This window comes from Malaya genurostris, chromosome 1, assembly GCF_030247185.1.
Source record: "Malaya genurostris strain Urasoe2022 chromosome 1, Malgen_1.1, whole genome shotgun sequence".
In the NCBI taxonomy this organism is placed as follows: domain Eukaryota; kingdom Metazoa; phylum Arthropoda; class Insecta; order Diptera; family Culicidae; genus Malaya; species Malaya genurostris.
This window is the reverse complement of record NC_080570.1, coordinates 151,416,343-151,436,712: the sequence shown is the minus strand read 5'-3', so window position 1 is coordinate 151,436,712 and position 20,370 is coordinate 151,416,343. Positions and strand designations below refer to the sequence as shown.

The 20,370-nt window shown below is 38.3% G+C and overlaps 1 protein-coding gene across 5 annotated transcripts in view; it reads right to left on the bottom strand.

Annotated features, from left to right (window-relative positions):
* The window catches only part of LOC131426191 (homeobox protein 5), a 156,029-nt gene extending 136,326 nt beyond the window's left edge, over positions 1 to 19,703 (bottom strand). For 2 of the 5 annotated variants that reach the window (XM_058588724.1, XM_058588729.1), the window contains exon 1: positions 18,051 to 19,703. The gene's annotated coding sequence lies outside the window, so the exon portion shown is untranslated. Of the gene's footprint in view, positions 1 to 482; positions 660 to 684; positions 1,021 to 18,046 lie in introns of those variants that run through there. The other 3 variants (XM_058588727.1, XM_058588728.1, XM_058588726.1) reach the window with 3 other exon arrangements.
* Positions 19,704 to 20,370: the final 667 nt, after the last annotated feature.

Below are 20,370 nucleotides of genomic sequence, written 5' to 3'. Positions count from 1 at the left end.
AGCGTCAACAAAACCACTGTAACATTTTTACTGAATTCTGTTAACTAAATAGTAGTTTTTTATAAATAAAAACTTTACTTATTCGAATACTATTCATTGTTGTCAGCTCAATGGGGCAGAAGATGTTTGCGCCCTAATTTATGCTAGGTGCATATAACCATTTTTACTTGAATTTACGTTTCGTCTTAGACTTATCAGTGCTTAGCAGTTTATGTTGAACTGCTACCACCGACCTGGTGGTTCGAAATAAACCGCTAAGCAGACGTAAAGTTAATGCTATTTGCAAAACACTTTTTATTTTCATATTACACCTAAGTGTAATATCAATACTGACGTCTCGGACGAAGCCGTACCGATTGTGGTGACGTCAGTTCTGATGTTACACTTTAATTTAATTCTGATTGGGAAAAAGCGTTTTTCAGCCAACAAAAAGGTGATAAAACGAACAAAAAATCGATGAGATTTACACGATAAATATTTACCAGTCAGTCCAACACCAGTCAGCTCTTCATAATCCATTTCACTGGCACCATCCGAATACTCAATAAATTCACATGCTGACACATGCTCACATCCTTCATCTAGCACAAATCAATCCACAAAACAAAACAAAAAAAAACGGACTCCGACATTGTTTCACTGAACCGGCCGGATGGATGACAAAAAAACCAACGACCAACTTACCGACGGAAGCATTTAACACGACCACGGAGCTGCACGCTGATTGACCGCGGCGACCGCCGAACGCCGAGGATTCACGCAAGAGAGGTAAAAACTTGATAAACCATGCAAAAACACGCACTCTTCCGACGGACTGCCCCCGCTCCCTGGTCCAGTGTCCGTCCAACCGACCTCGGTCCAACTGTCACACAATCGTCACCGGTTGTTTCAGCACACAAAACCTTTGCCAAGCGAAAACGCACGCGGGGACAAATGGACGATTGGACGACGAATGGACGACGACGATACACGCAAAACCCGAACCGGATCCACGTTCGACGAAAGCAACAATCGTGGTCCGACTGTGAAGGTAACACAATAACCACCTCGGTGAAGCCTATGATCCTGACCGACGCTTATTGGTTTCATGAAGAGAACCGGAGAGTTTTCCCTGTCAGCCGCCCAACCCCCACTACCCCACCGACGGTTGTTGCAGCAGCTCTGCGCACCGGGTTCATTAAGTGGGTGGATAAAAATCCAAACAATAACTGCATCCATCGGATGACGACGGACGGATGACGATAACGCGTGGTAGGAGTTTCTCGATCACAACGAAACCAGACACACAGAGATTGCCTCGGAGTGGCGCATTAATCATCGTTTCTCATCCCCTCCATTCTTTTACTACGGGAAAAGTACAATAACCAGGAGGATGGTGGGGGGGCGGCATGGGGGAGCGGAGGTCCGGGTGTCACGAGTGGTAAATTTATCAGCATAAGTTATATTTATATTGTCCTGTTATTCCGCGCTGTGGAGCAGACTTTTGTTTCGCAGAAAAATGCATTAAATGGAATGATTTCCGCATAATGATATTGTTGATTTAACCATTTTTGTGCTGCATTATAATCGATGTCGGTATCCAACAGGACTTTTTCCGGATTTATGGGCCGTCAAATGATCTGCTAAAAATTCGCGAAAGAATTTTCCTTTATCAAGTGATTCAATTTCTGGTTCTTTTGACTAACGTTTAAATCTTTCAACAATTTATTCAAAAGACAGATACTAATTTTTGAAAACACGTTGATTCCGTCCACAACAGTGACACCGAACCAATGGACGGTAGCATGAATAGCGAGCCACTGGCCCCCCTTCATTCGCTGGATAGCCATGAAAACGTCTCTTCGCCAAGAAATGACATGACCACAAGATCCAGCAATGAAAAAAAAAATTTTTTTTCTGTTAAACTGCCACGTCAAGCAGAAATGCGAATAGGCCGAAATAAAATTTTATGAATAAAAAAAATAATACGGAATACAGATTGCAGAAGTCGATCGACAGAAAACAAAACATAGAAATTTAGACCACAAAAAAAACATAGAATAGAAGATAAATAAAAGAATACAGACAAAGACAAGAAGAGGAGATAGTGAGTAAAAAACTAAAGGTGCTAAACGGAAGATGGAAGACAGAATCCGGAGACAAGAAATTGAAGATAGTAGACCTAAAATAGAATATAAATGGAAGAATATAATGACTAAGATAAGATAATTACGCAAAAGAATAACAGAGGAGGGAATAGGGAAGATGGGAAACAGAAAGGACACAGAATAGAAGACTGAAATATTTGAAGGCGGAAGACAGAAAACAAAAAACCGGAAAGATCAGGCAGGAGATTGAAGACGGAAAACCGAAAGCAGGAAAGTGGTTGACTGTAGGCTGGGCACAAAAAAAGGATATTTTAAAAAACGAGGTATAAGTTCAGAATAGAAGACTGACGACGGAAAACGAAAGATAAAACGGTGGACAATTGTTCGATGACAGAAAACAGTTAAATAAAGAAAAAGAGAACAAAAGCAAGAGATAGAACAACAGAAGACTACAGACAGGTAGATGAAGAATAAAAACATAAATCAGAAGAGAATTGATAACAAAGCGATAAATTTAGCATAACGAATGACTAGAGAGAATATAAGAAACTTGAAAGGGAATGCAGAAAACAGAAGTGGGTAAACTGAAAATAAACCAAAAGGTAATTAAAAGAAAACAGAATACAAGGAAATAAGAGAGAAGATCAGAAGAAAACAGAAGGTTGAATTCCGAAGGCGGAAGGCGATGGACAAAAAAATGCAAGTCTGAAGTCAGAAGACGTAGAACAAAATATGGAAAACGGAAAGAGGATGACAGAAAGCTAGACACGGAAGACGTATGTTTTTAGAAGCAAAAAAATGGGAATACAGAATTGAAGACTGAAGTTAGAAGAAAAAAAACATAGAACAAAAGACAGAAGACGAAAAACGTATGATGGTAGTTTGAAGACATCAAGCGGAAGATTAAAAATCGAAGATAGAAAACATAAAAAACCGGAGGTTAAAATTAAGAGATAAAAAACAAAGTATGAAAAACTGAACGCAGAAGACATTAGATAAACAAAACGAAAAAAAATTGCAGGAGAACATTATAAAAGAGTAGATAGAATACCGGAAACAGAATACAGATAATAAGTAGACAGAATTCAAAATGTAGAAAATTAGATGCAGATAAATAATAGTAAACAGGTAAATAAAAAACAAGTGTGATTGTGAGAAGATAGTGAACAGGAAACAGCAGCTAGAAAATGGATTCTGGAATTCTGGAGGCAGTATACGAAAAACAATATATTCAAGATTGGACTGAAAATTAGAGGAAGATGTTAAAAACTAGAAGATAAAAAACAAACAAACAATAAAAAAGGGTCACATAAGTAGTGTGGACTTTGCGTCTGCTTAGCGGCTTAAGTTGAACTGCTAGGCACGAGATGGCAGTTCAATTTGAACTGCTTTAAGCACTGACGAGCCGAAGGCGAAACGCAAAGAAAGTTGAAACAAACAATAGATAACAGCAGAAAGCATTCACAAACAGAATACTGAACACTGTAGAGTGGAGACAGAAAGAAGAATGCAAATAATTATTAAAAAATCAGATGAAATAGATAGATTACAAAGATTTAGACAAAAGACAAACGATAAAGGACGGAATGCGGAAGATAGAAAACAGAAATGCGGAGGGGTCAAGCAGGATATTAAAGACAAGAAACTGAAGTCACAAGACGAAAAACGGAAGATGGAAAATGGAAAGCTATTGACAGAAGACTGGAGACAGAAAACGAATGGTTTTGGACAGAAGATAAAAATACGGATTAGAGAGCTGAAGTAAGAAGACAAAACACATAGAACAAACATTAGAAGAAGTACAACACAAGCTGGAGGTCTCAAGACACTAAACAGAAGATACAAAAATTGTAGACAGAAAACAGTTAAAAAACAAGACAAAAACTAGGAGATAAAAAACAAACGGAACTGAACACTTCAGACTGGAGTCAGAAGACAAGAAATAACTGAAAAACATGAAGCAGAACATAACGAAAGGCTAGACAGAATACAGAAAACATAAAACGGAATACAGTAAACATAAGTTAGTAGACAGAAAACTAAACATAGAACATCAGATTACGACAAATAATAGAAGACAGAATATAAAAGACAAAGAGAAAAGATAACGAACAGGAAACAAAAACTGGAAAATACAAGCTAAAATTCTGAAAACGGCAAAATGTAAGTAGAAGACCGAAAATAGTATTTAACAGGAAGAAGATGACAACTAGAAGATAGAAAACCAACAACAGATAGTAAACTACAGCACATAAAAACAGAAGACTGAGAACTTAAGACTGCAAAAAAAGAATGCCTAGAATAAAACTAGACTAATTCAGATATTAAAGAAGAACAACGCAGAACGGAAAACGGAAGATGGAAGGCAGAAAACAAGCTACAAAAAATTGTAGTTAGCAGTTTGAAGATGGAATACAGTAAACCGGAAAGGTCAGGCAGAAGATCGATATCAGAAAACAGAATACGATTGACGTAATATAAAAATACAGAATAGAACATAAAAGACAGAAGACGATAGATCGAACTGAAGACAAATACGGGCGATGAAAATCTTAAAACAGTTATAATACAGAAGGCAAATACTAGGAGATAATAAACAAAAAATAGAAACCAGAAAACTTTAGACTGGAGGCTGAAAACGGAAATCAAAAGACAGTAGATAAAAAAACGGAAAAATAGCTACAAAACATGAAATGAAACATAACGGAAAACTGGATAATATATAGTAAACATAAGACGGTAGATCGAAGTGTTGAATATCAGATGCAAACAAAAAATAAAGAGAAAAGAAAGTGATCAGGAAACAGAAGCTGTAGTTTTCAAGACAAACGACGGAAAATAGAAAAATGGAAGACAGAAACACGAAAGAACAACAAACTAACTCGAAGGCAGAAACTCGTAAATAGAATATAAGCTTGAAAAAAAAATACTGGAAACAGAAGTTAGATGGCAATTAACAAAAAAAAAACGGATTCAATAGATAGAAGACAAAAAAGACAGTAGAAGAACGACATTGGACGAAATACAGAAGAAGGAAGACTGAACTTAGATTCATGAAGACAGAAAAACGAAGGCAGAAGATATTAGACAGAAGATGAGAGAAACAGAACTGAAGTCAGATGATGGAATACAGAAAACAGAAGACAAAAAGTAGAAGATTGAAAACGGAGGATGTACGACAGTAGATGGATGACAGAGTACATAGGTCGAAAGACAGTAGTGAAAATATAGAAAAAGAAGACTGAAATCAGAGGATTGATTTCAAAAGACGGAGAATGCTAGATGGAAATCAGGTGGCGAATGATAGGAGATTGTTGATAAAAATTTGAAGACGATAGACTGCAAACAGAAGATGTTAGACAAAAGACGAATGACAGATGAAGGAAAAAAAAAAACAAACAAATATAGATGTTAGAAGATCGAAGACAAAATACACAAAAAAGCAGTCAGTAGTCGAATGACAGGACACGTCAAACAGAAGACAGTTGATAGAAGACTGCAATTCGAAGACTGGAAGACTGAAGTTCGAAGATTGAAAGAACGGAAAAGGTAAGATGAAAGACATAAAGCGCACAAAAGACTAAGAACGGAGGGCAGAAAACACAGATAACAGAAGTCAGTAGATATAAGATGAACTACAGAAAACACAAAACAAAAAACGGAACATAGAAATATAGAAAAAACAAAAGACTGAATTCAAACGGCAGAAGACCAAAGACAGGACAAAAACCAAAGGTCGAAAAAAGTAACCAGATAACAAAAAAAAAAAAAAGAAAAATGATAACATAAAAAACCCATAAAACGAATAATTTTGACTACGATCGTATGACAACTTGATAGTCCGAAACATATTTACAAAATCGATACATTTTTTCGGCTGCAAGCCCGAGGTAGGCTTTTTGATTGACCCCGAGGACAGTGTTTCGTTGTCTCCGGTGCAGTTTGGCATTGGCACAATGCAGACACAGCGGAAAATAAAAACGCAACCCGTTTTCATTTTGAATTTTAATTAAAATTTGTATACGTTTACTGTTTCTGTGTATTAACAGCCGCCATAGCTCATTATAATAAAGCACCGGAGTTCTCCTCCCGTCCCCCTCCCTTGACGGAGGGGTGGGTTCTGAAACCCCCCCGGAACACGACTGCATCAAGAAAGGGTTCAAATGGATAGAGATAATAATAATAATAATAATGTTTTTAAATATGTCCACGGGTTGTATGTGTGTGTTGTGTGAAACAACAACAAAAGAAAAAAACAGACAAATATGTTAATTTATTTTTTTTTCCACAAGTGCTTTTTTTGCTGGGCTCACCGCGCTAACCACCAACGCGCAGCGGGACGCGGCAAAAATCGATTTAATACATGCACAGTATTATCTTAAAGTGTTACCGTTATTGCACAATGATTTTTTGGTTGGGCTTTTGTGTTTTTAACTTTGAATGAAACAAACTGGGATTTTGTACGAATATCTTATTAGACGAATCAAACCAAGAATTGTGGTGTAATCGGAGTCAAAATTTTCGTTTCGATTCTGAGATGTAATGTCACTATAAAGTAAGTTTACAAAAAGTACTCAGAAGTTTAATTTCGATAGTCCTCCACATGTAAACAATTCTCGAGCCGAGTAAAATTTTAGAAATATTGAAAGAACGATATGAAAAATAATGAGTTTCATCAAAGTCAATAAATATGGATAATGGCACCAACTCGTTGATGGTCCAACGGGAGAAACTTCACTCTTTGGATTAAGGTCTAAGTAGTAGGGTTAGCAGTAGGCTTAGTTTCGATTGGTAGTGATAAGTATATGCCAATGTATCTGTTGGATTATTGTAATCTGTTGATATAAAAAATGAGGATGTTTTATGCCTGATGGAGAGAGAGACAGAAATACTATGAGATTTCAGCTGCATTGGGTGTTTTCATAAAAGTAAAGCTTTGGTATCGCATAAAATGTTCCCGCTAATAAGTCCATGCTGTGCATGGTTAGTAATGTGGTTAGTAATCTCCATAAAACCAACTTTTCTGGCTAAGAGCTTAAAAAAGTGTCTTTGAAACGATCGAAAAACGAACATAAAGTCAAGACTCCCTAAATTCTTTACTTATACAGGGTGATTTTTTAAGAGCTTGAGAACTTTTTTAAACAATAAAACGCATAAAATTTGCAAAATCTCATCGGTTCTTTATTTTAAACGTTAGATTGGTACATGACATTTACTTTTTGAAGATAATTTCATTTAAATGTTGACCGCGGCTGCGTCTTAGGTGGTTCATTCGGAAAGTCCAATTTTGGGCAACTTTTTCGAGCATTTCGGCCGGAATAGCCCGAATTTCTTCGGAAATGTTGTCTTCCAAAGCTGGAATAGTTACTGGCTTATTTCTGTAGACTTTAGACTTGACGTAGCCCCACAAAAAATAGTCTAAAGGCGTCAAATCGCATGATCTTGGTGGCCAACTTACCGGTCCATTTCTTGAGATGAATTGTTCTCCGAAGTTTTCCCTCAAAATGGCCATAGAATCGCGAGCTGTGTGGCATGTAGCGCCATCTTGTTGAAACCACATGTCAACCAAGTTCAGTTCTTCCATTTTTGGCAACAAAAAGTTTGTTAGCATCGAACGATAGCGATCGCCATTCACTGTAACGTTGCGTCCAACAGCATCTTTGAAAAAATACGGTCCAATGATTCCACCAGCGTACAAACCACACCAAACAGTGCATTTTTCGGGATGCATGGGCAGTTCTTGAACGGCTTCTGGTTGCTCTTCACTCCAAATGCGGCAATTTTGCTTATTTACGTAGCCATTCAACCAGAAATGAGCCTCATCGCTGAACAAAATTTGTCGATAAAAAAGCGGATTTTCTGCCAACTTTTCTAGGGCCCATTCACTGATTTGCAAGCGTTGCTCGTTAGTAAGTCTATTCATGATGAAATGTCAGAGCATACTGAGCAAATAATAATGCATGAAAATCATAACCTCAAAAAATCTGAGCAAATACTAATGCATGAAAATCCTAACCTCAAAAAAATCACCTTTTACAATTATACCGCGGGGCTTCAGTAATTCGCATTAAATAAACCGCCTTATTTCGGAAATCCGGATTAAAAAACGAAATCAAAAAATTAGGTCAAATGTCGTAGAATTTCGAATCATCGAGATTTGGTGTAATCTCTAAAAACGAGAGTCGACTTTGCATTAATTGCTGTGATATTTGACTTTTTATAAAATCCACTTATTGGTATAATAATACCTTTTTTATGATACTTATAATTTCATAAATATTACTAAGAAATTTAATATAGAATAGAAACGAGAGAGTGCATTTGGATACAACTTAGTAGAGCCTTTTTAATTTGTAAACAGTTTTGAGCCGAATTCAGATTATAACTCCGGTTTCGGAAGTCAGATTTTCAAGGAAAATGCAGCTCTTAGCATGGTCGTTTATGGAAAAAAATGCCTTGAAATCAAAGTTTCTAAACTGTTATTTCGAACCCAAACTCGTATAAAGAGTAAATTCACAAATTTCGCATTGTTTGATTTGAATATAAGGTTCAATCATTTCTAAAAACGCGTGCATAAAAATGTTACGTACATACACACATTTACTGATTTCGACGAACTAATTCGAATGGTATATGACACTCGGCCCTCGGGGCCTTGGTTCAAAAATTGGTGTTCAAAGTGATTGCATAACCGTTCGGAATGAGAAAGGTAAACATATCGAACGAAAAACAGCAAGAATTTGAGGTCAAAGAGGAATGGGTTGATTTTCTTCATGACAATGCACGTCCATATCATGTTGCTACGATCGAAAACTTCCCGTAACAGTTGATGGAACATTCTGTATAACCTTTCCTCTAATTCCGACTTGGCATTGTCCGACTACCACACAATAAAAAATAGTAAGGGAAAGTGGGGCCAAGCAGGGGTTTCTTGATATTTTTTTTTGTTTATTAATTTTTAACTTTTTTCACTAGATAAACTGTAACGATTGTTTTATGGAATCGCTTACTTGAAAGCTAAGGAAAAGACGCACATTTCATGTCTTGGACGAATTTTTGTATCTTTTTTAGATTTTACAGTATAGGTTGTTGAAAAAAGGCTCTTTGTGGAAAACGCGAAACTTCAAAAAATCATACCTCGAAAATTCCACGTACCACATTGAAATAAAAATATTTTCGAGTTCATTACCGGAAAAAAAATAGTTAGATGAAAACCAATTCTGGGTGGCTGATTTTGCGTGGAATGCAATGTTTTTGAGGTTTTTGAAGGTATTTATTAAACTAATTTAAATAAGTTTAAAAAATGACACCCTTCCAATTTTTTCTTATATTATGACCTTTCAGGAACCGCATAGGATACATTTTCATCGATCTGGCATCTAATGAATATTGATATTTGAAGCTTGACTAGTTTTTGATGAAAAAATAATCATAACTTTTTACTGGTAGCTCATATAAAAAAGCTTGGTTGAGCAGGCGGCCTCTTGCATACAAACCTGTAACCGCCTCGTTTGCCCGGTCTACTCAAAGCTAGGTTTCTTTGCTTTAGTTAGATCCGAACGAGCGGAAGCGAGGTCGGACAGCACATGAACCAAAACGATGTGGCGTAGTCACATTAGATATTTTTTCATTTTGACTTAACCTATGCAATTGCTTTGATGCTTAGTAGCTAATAGTCAACAAGTTTTCTTGGGAACTACAATGGTAGGTCTACAAAACGGGCGTCATCTTTCGTTTGTCTTTAATTTAAATCAATTCTAATTACGATTTCAAGACGTTTTCAGGATTCAGCGAAGTTGCCCATTCGGCGAAATGTCATTCGTCGAAATAACCCTTTCGGCGAAATGGCTTTCGGTGAAACGACTTTCGGCGAAATGGCTTTCGGCGAAATGACCTGGATCCCTTCTGAAGACAACTTATCCTTAGAACGTTTCACAAAAAAGTTAGAACAAAAAAAGTGATTTTTCAGGAGCCACCCTACTTTTGTTCGGGTAAATTGATGTAACTCGATAAAATGAAAATCTAGAGAGGAGCTTTTTCCAGCAAAGTTGCTCAAAATAAAATTTTCTACAACTTTATAGTACAACAAAATCATTTTTGAGTTCTATTAAGAAAGTTAGATTTCAGATTTAAATCTAAATAAGGACCACCCTAGTAACAGTTTTTATCGAAAGGAGCGCCATTTGATTACAAACAACTTGTGTGAAGACATCAACTATGAAAAACTAATATTTAGTAGTGAAAATATTTTAGTCACGTCTAATTTCCCGTTTCGGACCACTGTGCACTGGAAAGATTTCTGGTTCCTATGTGTCGGTTTTGCTTGTTATGCTTTGTGCGACGATTCTTACAAGTCATGCGGTTTAAATTCTGCGCGCATTTTTTTGGAACTGCATTTCACCTTAAGGATGTCCCGGGTTGGCGGTTCAATGCATAGGGCGCTGGTCTTACAAACCAGTTGTCGTATGTTCGAGCCCCGACCTGGAAGGATTCGTAGTGTCAGTAGAATCGTAGCCCTAGCCATGCAATGGTTCTGTACACTATGAATCGGCAGCGAAGTCTGTTGAAGCAGAAGGTCAAATTCCACTACAGGAATGTAATACCAAGGCTTTCTTTCTTCACCTTAAGGATCAAGAGTAAACTAAGTTAACTTGTGTTGGTAATTTGTGTATTACATACATTTTATTTGGTACGTATGTCATAGATCTTTGTATTCATACGAGGTCTGTTCAAAAAGTTCCCGGAATTTTTTAATTGCGCGCGTCTGGAGAGTCCGGTGGTCAAAAATTTTTTTTATTGTGTTGGTACATATGTCCCTAATGTATGGTGAAATTTTCAGCTGTATTCATTGTTTACATTCTGTCTTGTAGCGGCTGGTGTAGACGTGTTTTTTTGAGCTCGGCGATTTTTGTTAGTTTAAACAATGGAAGTATTGAAGAGTCAAAGAATTTGTATTAAATTTTGCGTGAACAATGAAATAAGGTGTAACCAAGTGTGCGAAATGTTATAGAGAGCCTACGGTGAGTCTGCTATGAAAAAAACAAGTTTTTACGAGTGGTATAAGCGTTTCCAAGATGGCCGCGAAGACGTTGAAGACGACGAACGCTCCGGTCGACCCAGCACGTCAATAATCGATGAAAATGTGGAAAAAGTGGAAAAATGATTATGGATGATCGCCGAATCATTATTAGAGAAGTTGCTGATGAAGTTGGCATATCAGTTGGCTCATGACATCATATTTTTTCAAATGTTTTGGGCATGAAACGAGTGGCAGCAAAATTCGTTCCAAAACTGCTGAATTTTGATCAAAAAAACAAACGCATTACCATTGCCCCAACCTCCTTATTCACCAGATATCGCTCCGTGTGATTTTTTCCTGTTCCCAAAGTTGAAGAGACCCATGAAAGGACAGTGTTTTTCATCGATTGAAGAGATAAAGGCAGAATCGCTGAGAGTGCTACAGATCATTACAAAAAGTGACTATCAGGGGTGTTTCGAAAACTGGTAAAAACGCTGGCATAAGTGTATTATATTTAGGGGGGATTACTTTGAAGGGGACCATATAGATGTAGACGAATAAATAAATATTTTTTTAGAAAAATGAGAATTCCGGGAACTTTTTGAACAGACCTCGTATATGTAGTGTAACGAGTTAATCAAAGTGTAACGAGTTTATCAAAGTGGCACGATTGAGTTTCAAACAATATTTTTCAACAATAATTTATTCTCAAATGAATGTTAAGTCTGACATCTTCGATGAAATATCAGTTTTGATCAATTTTTACTAAAGTTTGATAGAAAATTGCTTACATTTTGTGAATGTAGATTTTAATTCCCTAATAAAAATGTTAGCAACACTGCTTCAATGCATTTGTATTATATTGCGCTACACAAAATAAACAAAACTAAATATTTTCTGTTGCAAAAGCAGTTTTCCGGAAAAATAAATAGTTTTACAACAACATTCCATATCCATTGCCTTTCGCGTGTTAAAGTGAAGGTTCCTATTTTGCGGGTTTACTTATAGAAGGTACGTAAATCTTTATATCGCAATTAGTCTATTGAAGTTTTGCTACCTCAGTTTGTAGTGCCTACCTGCTTCATTGTCTTCACTGTGGGTAGTGAGCAAGTGCGAATGAATAGGCATAAACATCAACTCAATCAACACAAAACTCTCTCCGACCATAATGATAAATAGAGGGTGGCGGATCTCATTTGAGTTTTCAATCATCACCAGCAAGTTACAATCAATAGTTTCGACTGTTTAAAATGCATTGGGATGTGTTCCGAAACATTAAAAATGAAAACTGAAATAGGGAACAATTAATTTATGTTTATTTTGTAATTGACTGGTTTACATTTCATCCATTATCTTGAACCAATTCGAATGTTTACATGAACCTCGCTCGAAGACGGCTCTTTCATTCAAATGTAAGACATATTACGTTATTTCAAAAGCTAAACAGACGGTAGTTAAACTGAGCTTCGGTAGAAAGAGAAACGAATGAAAGTCGGGACGGTGCCCTTTCGGTGCGACAGCGCAGGTTGTGTGTTAGAATGTGAAGTTTGCTGCAGTAGAGTGATCGTCATTGTGTATGTCTCATTCGATTTCAATTGAATTTAATTTTTTTTTATTGCCCACCACTTTTTCCCACACCGAAAAGCTTAACAAGGAGCCCCCTGGAAATGGACGCAACTAATTCCAGTTTATTAACACTGGCAAAATTTTAATACTAACAAAAAAAAACAAGAAAAACTGAGATGAAAACAATTTATTCTAAGATGTGCAATTAACTAATTTATTTATGTGGAATCCCAGTGGAAAAAAGTTTCCTTTTAAGGGATCCACGTTTAATATCTAAAATTGAATAATAGTATACTGTTGACGTTTAACTAACATTGATATACAGATAGATTACGATTGTTTAAACTTTACTCTTATTGTAAAAAATTTCATTCAGTCTTTGTCTAAAGTAGTGCTTCAATCTAGATCTAAATATGGTACGGATGTTGATTTGTTGTATGTCAAGAGGAAGTGCATTAAATTTTATAGGAACAACAAACAGAATACGCCTTTGGCCCAGAGTTGTGGTTGTTCGAATGCGTTGCAAGTTGCCATTACGGCGCATCGCGTACAAATGGTTTGTAGTTGAAAACTGTATGTTACGATGTGTCGTGGCATGCAAGGTGTCATGAACGAACAACAAGGTTTGCATGTCACATAATTAAGCTATTGGTAGAGCATTATGAGCTTGGTCGGAGTACAATGAAAATGTAGAGAACAGCAGAGGTATATTAAAAATGGTTTTAAGACACCTATTCTGAAGAGTTTGTATTTTTTTCAGATGAGAGCTAGCTGCACGGCCCCAGACCGATACAAGATAATTAATTTGTGAGTGAATATAAGCATAGTAGTAGCTCAAAAGTGCACGCCGAGGAACATATGATCGCACTCTCCACATGATACCACAGGAAGATGCGACACGCTTTTCAACAAAACTTAAATAATGAGTCCAAGATAACGTACGGTCAAGATGTATGCCCAGGTATTTAAAGCATTTTACATTTTAAATCACGTAATCTGTTAGCTTCGGGTTGTCATGAATTGGTAACACTTTTCGCATGAAACGAAAAATCATATATTTCGTTTTAAGTAAATTCAATGACAATAAATTAGCGTTGAAATATTTGTCAAGGACATCTAGGTCACTGTTCATCGAGCTTATAATGGTACTAATATTATGATGGGAATAAAATAGGGCTGTATCATCGGCAAAGAGTCTTGGAGTACCGTTAAGATTCAAGTTGACTAAATCATTTATGTATAAGAGAAATAATAAAGGTCCTATATTACTACCTTGTGGTATACCAATTTTCGTTGGAGCGAGGTTGCTACGTTCCCCATCAATGGATACAAATTGTTGCCTATTTGTCAAGTAACTACGAATAACGCTGTTGGCAATGCCTCTGATACCATAACATTCGAGCTTTTCAAGTAAAATCGTGTGGTTTAACGTGTCAAAAGCTCAAGAAATAAGGCACCGACAAAATTCTTACGATCTATTTCACTCATTATCTTCTCAACTAGTTCTATAATAGCAGTTTGTGTTCCAGAACCTTGTCTGAAACCGTATTGAAATTGGTAGAACACGCTATGTTTATTTAAAAATTCAAGCAATCTGGTGACTAATAGTTTATCAAAAAATTTGTTAAAGACAGATAATGTAGATATGGGACGATAATTATTACAATCACAACGATTACCGGACTTAAATATAGGAATGACTTTAGAGATTTTTGGACAATCGGGATAATAACCGGGCAGAATAATTTCATTAAAACATTTAGAGAGAATTCTAGAAAACGTTGTAACGAAGTTTTACAGCACGCAGTTGTTACCAAAAATCCTGTTTTTTTCCAAACAAAGATTTCGAAGATTTAAACAAAATATTGCTCTTTTTTTTCTATAGCACTCTTGTCTTGTAACAATAACGCTCCTGGGTTGGACAGAATTAAATTCAACTTGGTGAAGAATCTGCCCGACCTCGCAAAAAGACGTTTGTTGGAATTGTTCAACAAGTTTCTTGAGCAAAATATTGTTCCACCTGACTGGAGACAAGTGAAAGTTATCGCCATTCAAAAGCCGGGGAAACCAGCTTCCAATCACAACTCATATAGACCCATTGCGATGTTGTCCTGCATCAGAAAACTGTTCGAAAAAATTATTCTACGACGTCTCGACACTTGGGTCGAGATGAACGGTTTGTTGTCAGATACTCAGTTTGGCTTCCTTAGAAATAAAGGGACGAATGATTGCCTTGCATTACTTTCGTCTGACATCCAAATTGCCTTCGCTCAAAAGCAACAAATGGCATCTGTATTTTTAGACATTAAAGGAGCATTTGATTCAGTTTCCATTGATGTTCTTTCAGACAAGCTCCACCAACTTGGACTCCCAGCGGTTATAAATAATTATTTGCACAACCTTTTGTTAGAGAAACGCATGCATTTTTGACATGGCGATTTGGCAACACTCAGATTTAGTTACACGGGTCTACCGCAAGGCTCATGCCTCAGCCCGATCCTTTATAATTTTTACGTGAATGACATTGACAGCTGTCTAGTAACCCCATGTACACTAAGACAACTGGCAGATGATGGCGTGGTTTCAGTTACTGAACCCAAAGCTATTGATCTGCATAAACCATTGCAAGATACCTTAGATAACTTGTCCGTTTGGGCTGTTCATCTTGGTATCGAATTCTCTGCGGAGAAAACAGAGTTAGTCGTCTTTTCAAGAAAGCATGATCCCGCGCAGCTTCAGCTCCATATGATGGGAAGAATGATCCAACAGGTTTTAACTTTTAAATACCTCGGGGTGTGGTTCGATTCCAAATGCACGTGGGGAGGACACATTAGGTATCTGATAACGAAATGCCAACAAAGAGTAAATTTCCTTCGAACAATAACAGGATCTTGGTGGGGTGCTCATCCGGAAGATCTAATAAAATTGTATCAGACAACGATACTTTCAGTGATGGAATATGGATGCGTTTGCTTTCGTTCCGCTGCAAAGTCTCATATTATCAAACTTGAGCGAATTCAGTATCGTTGGTTGCGAATTGCTTTAGGCTGCATGCACTCGACACATACAATGAGTCTTGAAGTTCTGGCGGGAGTTCTTCCATTGAAAGATCGTTTTTGGGAGCTTTCATCGCGACTGCTAGTAAGATGTGAGGTACTGAATCCCCTGGTTATTAATAACTTCGAAAGGCTAGTTGAGCTTCGATCTCAAACAAAATTCATGACAGTATATTTTAACCATATGTCACAGGAAATCAACCCATCAAGATATATTCCTATCCGTGTTAGCCTCCTAAATATCCCTGACTCAACGTTATTTTTCGATACATCCATGCAGCGCGAAGTGCGTGGAATCCCGGATCATCTACGCTCGACGGAAATCCCAAAAATATTTTCAAGTAAGTTCAGGCATATTGACTCTGAGAAAATGTTTTACACGGACGGATCGCGAATTGAAGAAGCGACAGGGTTTGGTATGTTCAACAATAATGTTTCGGCCTCATTTAGGCTTCAAGAACCTGCATCTGTTTATATAGCAGAGTTAGCAGCAGTTCATTATAGTTTGAGTGTAATCGTCACATTATCTCCAAACCATTATTTCCTCTTCACAGATAGTCTGAGTGCAATTGAAGCCATTCGCTCAAACATGACTGGCAAAACTGAACCGTTTTTCCTGGGCAAAATAAAACAGTGCCTGAACGGCATATTGAACAATAATTATCTAATCACTATAGTCTGGGTCCCGGCTCATTGCTCCATTCCTGGCAATGAAAGAGCCGATATTTTAGCCAAACGTGGTGCTATTGAGGGTGAAATTTATGAAAGACCGATTGCTTTCAACGAATTCTATAGTTCGTCTCGACAAAGAACACTTGCCAGCTGGCAAGCTTCTTGGGATAAAGATGATCTGGGTCGGTGGATGCACTCAATTATTCCGAAAATATCGACAAAGGCATGGTTCAGGGGACTGGATGTGAGTAGGGATTTCATTCGTGTGATGTCCAGACTCATGTCCAATCACTACACGTTAGACGCACATCTCCTTCGAATTGGGCTCTCCGAGACTAATCATTGTGCTTGTGGCGAAGGTTATCGAGATATTGATCATGTCGTTTGGACATGCGTGGAGTATCGTGATGTCAGATCTCAACTAATAAATTCTTTGCGTACCCAAGGTAGACTATCCAATGTCCCAGTTCGAGACATTCTTGCTTGTCGTGACCTTTCATACATGAAACTGATTTATCATTTCATAAAGAAAATTGGAGTTTCAATTTAATAAAGGCCCCTTTTAAGACTTAGTTCTGATCTCAGCTGCGTCCATGAGTTCAACCAATAGCTAAATTAGAATAGAAATTATGTAATGATACAAACAAACTCGAAACAGTTTATGAAATTATCAACAAAATTTCTGAAAATAACAGCTTATTTTATAATTTATAGAAGGTAATCGTTTGGTTCAAATAATATTTCCGAGTAGATTTCATAATTAATGACGAGTTACCTAAGATGATATTTAAGTAATAAAATGAATATGTTTTAATAAATTCAAATAGTTGTGACTATGTTAGAATTAAATTAGGATAAGATTTTTATGTAAAAGTGATGCTACGGCGGAGAAAAACTTATGTAAACTGCCTTAAGAAATTAACGTATTTATGGAAAAAAAAAATTGCTCATTTTAAGCTAGAATATGATTGTTCCAAACAAATGTTGATTATTTCAAGAAAACATCAGTTGAATTAAACCAGAATTTTTATTGTCCATGCGAAATCGTTAGAATTACTAAGAATTTATTATGTTTTGTAATATTTTGTCTGCTTGAAGGATGGTTCCTAAATTCAAGCTAGATTTGCACAAACTTTCGTTTCTGTTTCAGTTTACAAATAAAGTTGGAAAGATCTGATCAGAATAAACATTCGTCGGCAATCGCTCTAACGTATTTAATCAAAGCATTTTCAGTTCCCAAGCAACTATAAACTTTTGCCGCTTCCATTGATGTTCGAACTTTCACTCCCTTCCTAAGCAAAATCTACAGTCGTCGGTAAATAGGTTAACCAATGTAAAAAACAAAAAAAAAACCCTGTCACTACAAGTGTGCCACTCCAAATCCCTTTAATCAATCCAGCCATTTTGGTTGACCATCGGGAGGGACTGCAAAAGGCTCGCAAAACGCCGCAAACCGGAATGACCGGAGGTCTCCCAATGTTGCCACCGTTTCGTGGCCGTGAACCGTACAACGCTATGTGCCTTTGTTTGTATGTATACGTGTGGGTGTTCGGTGTGTGTGTCAAACCCGGATTGACCGGATTCCGCTAGTCAATTGAATTCGTTTGTTTTTGTTTTTTTTTTCTTTGACAATTTCACTCGCTTACTCACAGTTTTGCAGTGGCGCGGGATCACTTCTGGGATTCGCCGACGGTAGTGTAGGTTCTTCACATTCCGCAATCGTCGGTATTTCCCAAATCATTCTATTCAATCTCGTTTTTTTTCGGTCACCAACTCGGACCGCGACTCGGGGCGAATTTATTTATTTTTTCATCACTTTGAACTTCACTGGCGGGTGGCGCGGGAATTTTTTTTTTTCACTCATTCACTGTGTGTGTGTGTGCGTCCTGATCCTGACGGGAGCTTGATCCACTGCGTACGGCACATTCGATTGCGGTTTTTCGGTTTATCTCAACGAGTCCGAACGGAAGAGATGACTACTGCCCCTACCCTCCAATTCCCACCGAAGCACTCAGAGTTGTTTTGGTTTGACTGTAATTTTTTGTTTTGCTCCACTCTCTGGGGAGAGGTGTGTGTGTGCGCGCGGTGTGACTTCTATGTCGAGGTTTCCGTGGCCATGTTCGTGTTCAACATCGGAAAACAACAACACACTGGTGGGACACTGGTAGGAACAAACAATAAAACCAACAACAGAAAAAGCACGCGGGTCGTTTTTTTTTTCAATTTTATCGCGATGCTCCCGATGACTCGTCACTTAACACACAATTGTGTCGCCCGTTTCGAGCCCGCATGCCACCGCTGCTCTGCGGTATCCGTATCAAATCACAAATAAATATATTTCCACAAGGTTTTTACTTCTTTTTTTTTATTTTTTGAGCACTTCACATTTTTTTTCGGTCAGGACAGGAGTTTTTTTTCTATCTGCTTTGAACCACTCGCTGACTGCCCAGCAACGTCACTGGTTCGCGGGATTTGGCGATGAAAACTGCCACTGCTGCTGCTGCTGCTGCTATCACGTGTTGGCGTGCTGGTTTTTTTTTTATGGTCCTGTTCGCACCCGGTTATTTTTCCATCACCATCGTCGTCGTCGTCGTTGTCGTCATCATCATCATTATCATGAACTCAGAGCGATTCGCACTTTCCGTCGCTGGCTGCTGGCTTTTCCCCCGATGGTGGCAGTAAATCGAATTTTCACTGAAACGTGTGGACTGCGATGGTGGAGGAAAAAAAAATTCACGCGAAAACCCCAAACCAAAATTTGGTGAGAAAAAAAACTTTTGACCACCACCACCACCGCCGATGCTTCTGCTGCTGCTGCTGGGCCTGGTGGACCTCAGAGTGGCGTGCTCCAGTGGCCACACACACCGAGGGCGTCACGGTTTTTTTTTTTGTTTTTTTTTTCCTATCCCGAATGAACACACTCAGTCACAGTCACTCGATCCCGAAGGCGGGGGGAGGTTGGCCAAAACCGAGACCAACAACGAGTGAGCAAAAAAAAAACCAACCACTTGACTCTATTAAGGACTTTATAATGTGCCCGATTTTGTTTCGCAGGTCAAGCTCACACTCCGGGAGGTGTTCGGCTGTTTGTTTGTTTTTTTTTTGTATTTATTTTGCACACCGTCGCTCGGAAAATGTCATTTTTTCTTATTGTTCCTACTCCACAAAACTGGTTCCTACTAGGTTATTACTTGACCCTTGAACCGCATAAATTGGCCACCGGTTATTCGGTCGGAGTTGTTACCCAGCTGCCGTGGGCAGATGCTTCGAAGGAGGAGCTTTCGCTTACTGCTTCCAAAGTCAGCCAAGTACTGTTTTAAACTAAAATTGCTTTTATGGTTTTCCTTATGGCCTCGATCTCGGCAGAGGGATTCCAGTGCGCCATATACTCACACACGGTATGGCCCCCCACAAAAACCCCGACGTGCGCGTTTTCCTCTGGTCGCTATAATTACAACAAGTTGAATTAGATGCACAGCACACGAACATCTCCCGGTGCTGGCGCTGGCGCTGGCGGTATCGAGGGGAGAGAGAGAGAGTGCCACTGAGGACACAGGGTGGTGGAGCAGCTGTGAGGAAGGGCCACTGCTGCTGCTGCTGCTAACTAAGCACATTGGTTTCGTTTCGCCACCCAACCAAACAGACCAACAACAAGAGGACGGAGATCCTCATCCAAACACCCCCCCCCCACAGGAACTCCCGATCCTGGCAACAACAGACCAATCGACCATCCGACCGAGAAGTATACACACACAGTGCCCACTCACTCTCAGCAGCTGACACAACTTCTCTCGTGTTGGAATCCATGGCGTGTGCTCGGGTTATTTATACATAATCATGTATCCGATACCATCCCCTCCCTCCCCCCGGGCACCAATCGGTATAGCAAACCTCTTAACCGCCGCTCGGGCCCGTCCGTCCACCCCAGGTCCGTTTTTAATGTTGTTGCTGCTTATGCTCTCTCTCTCTC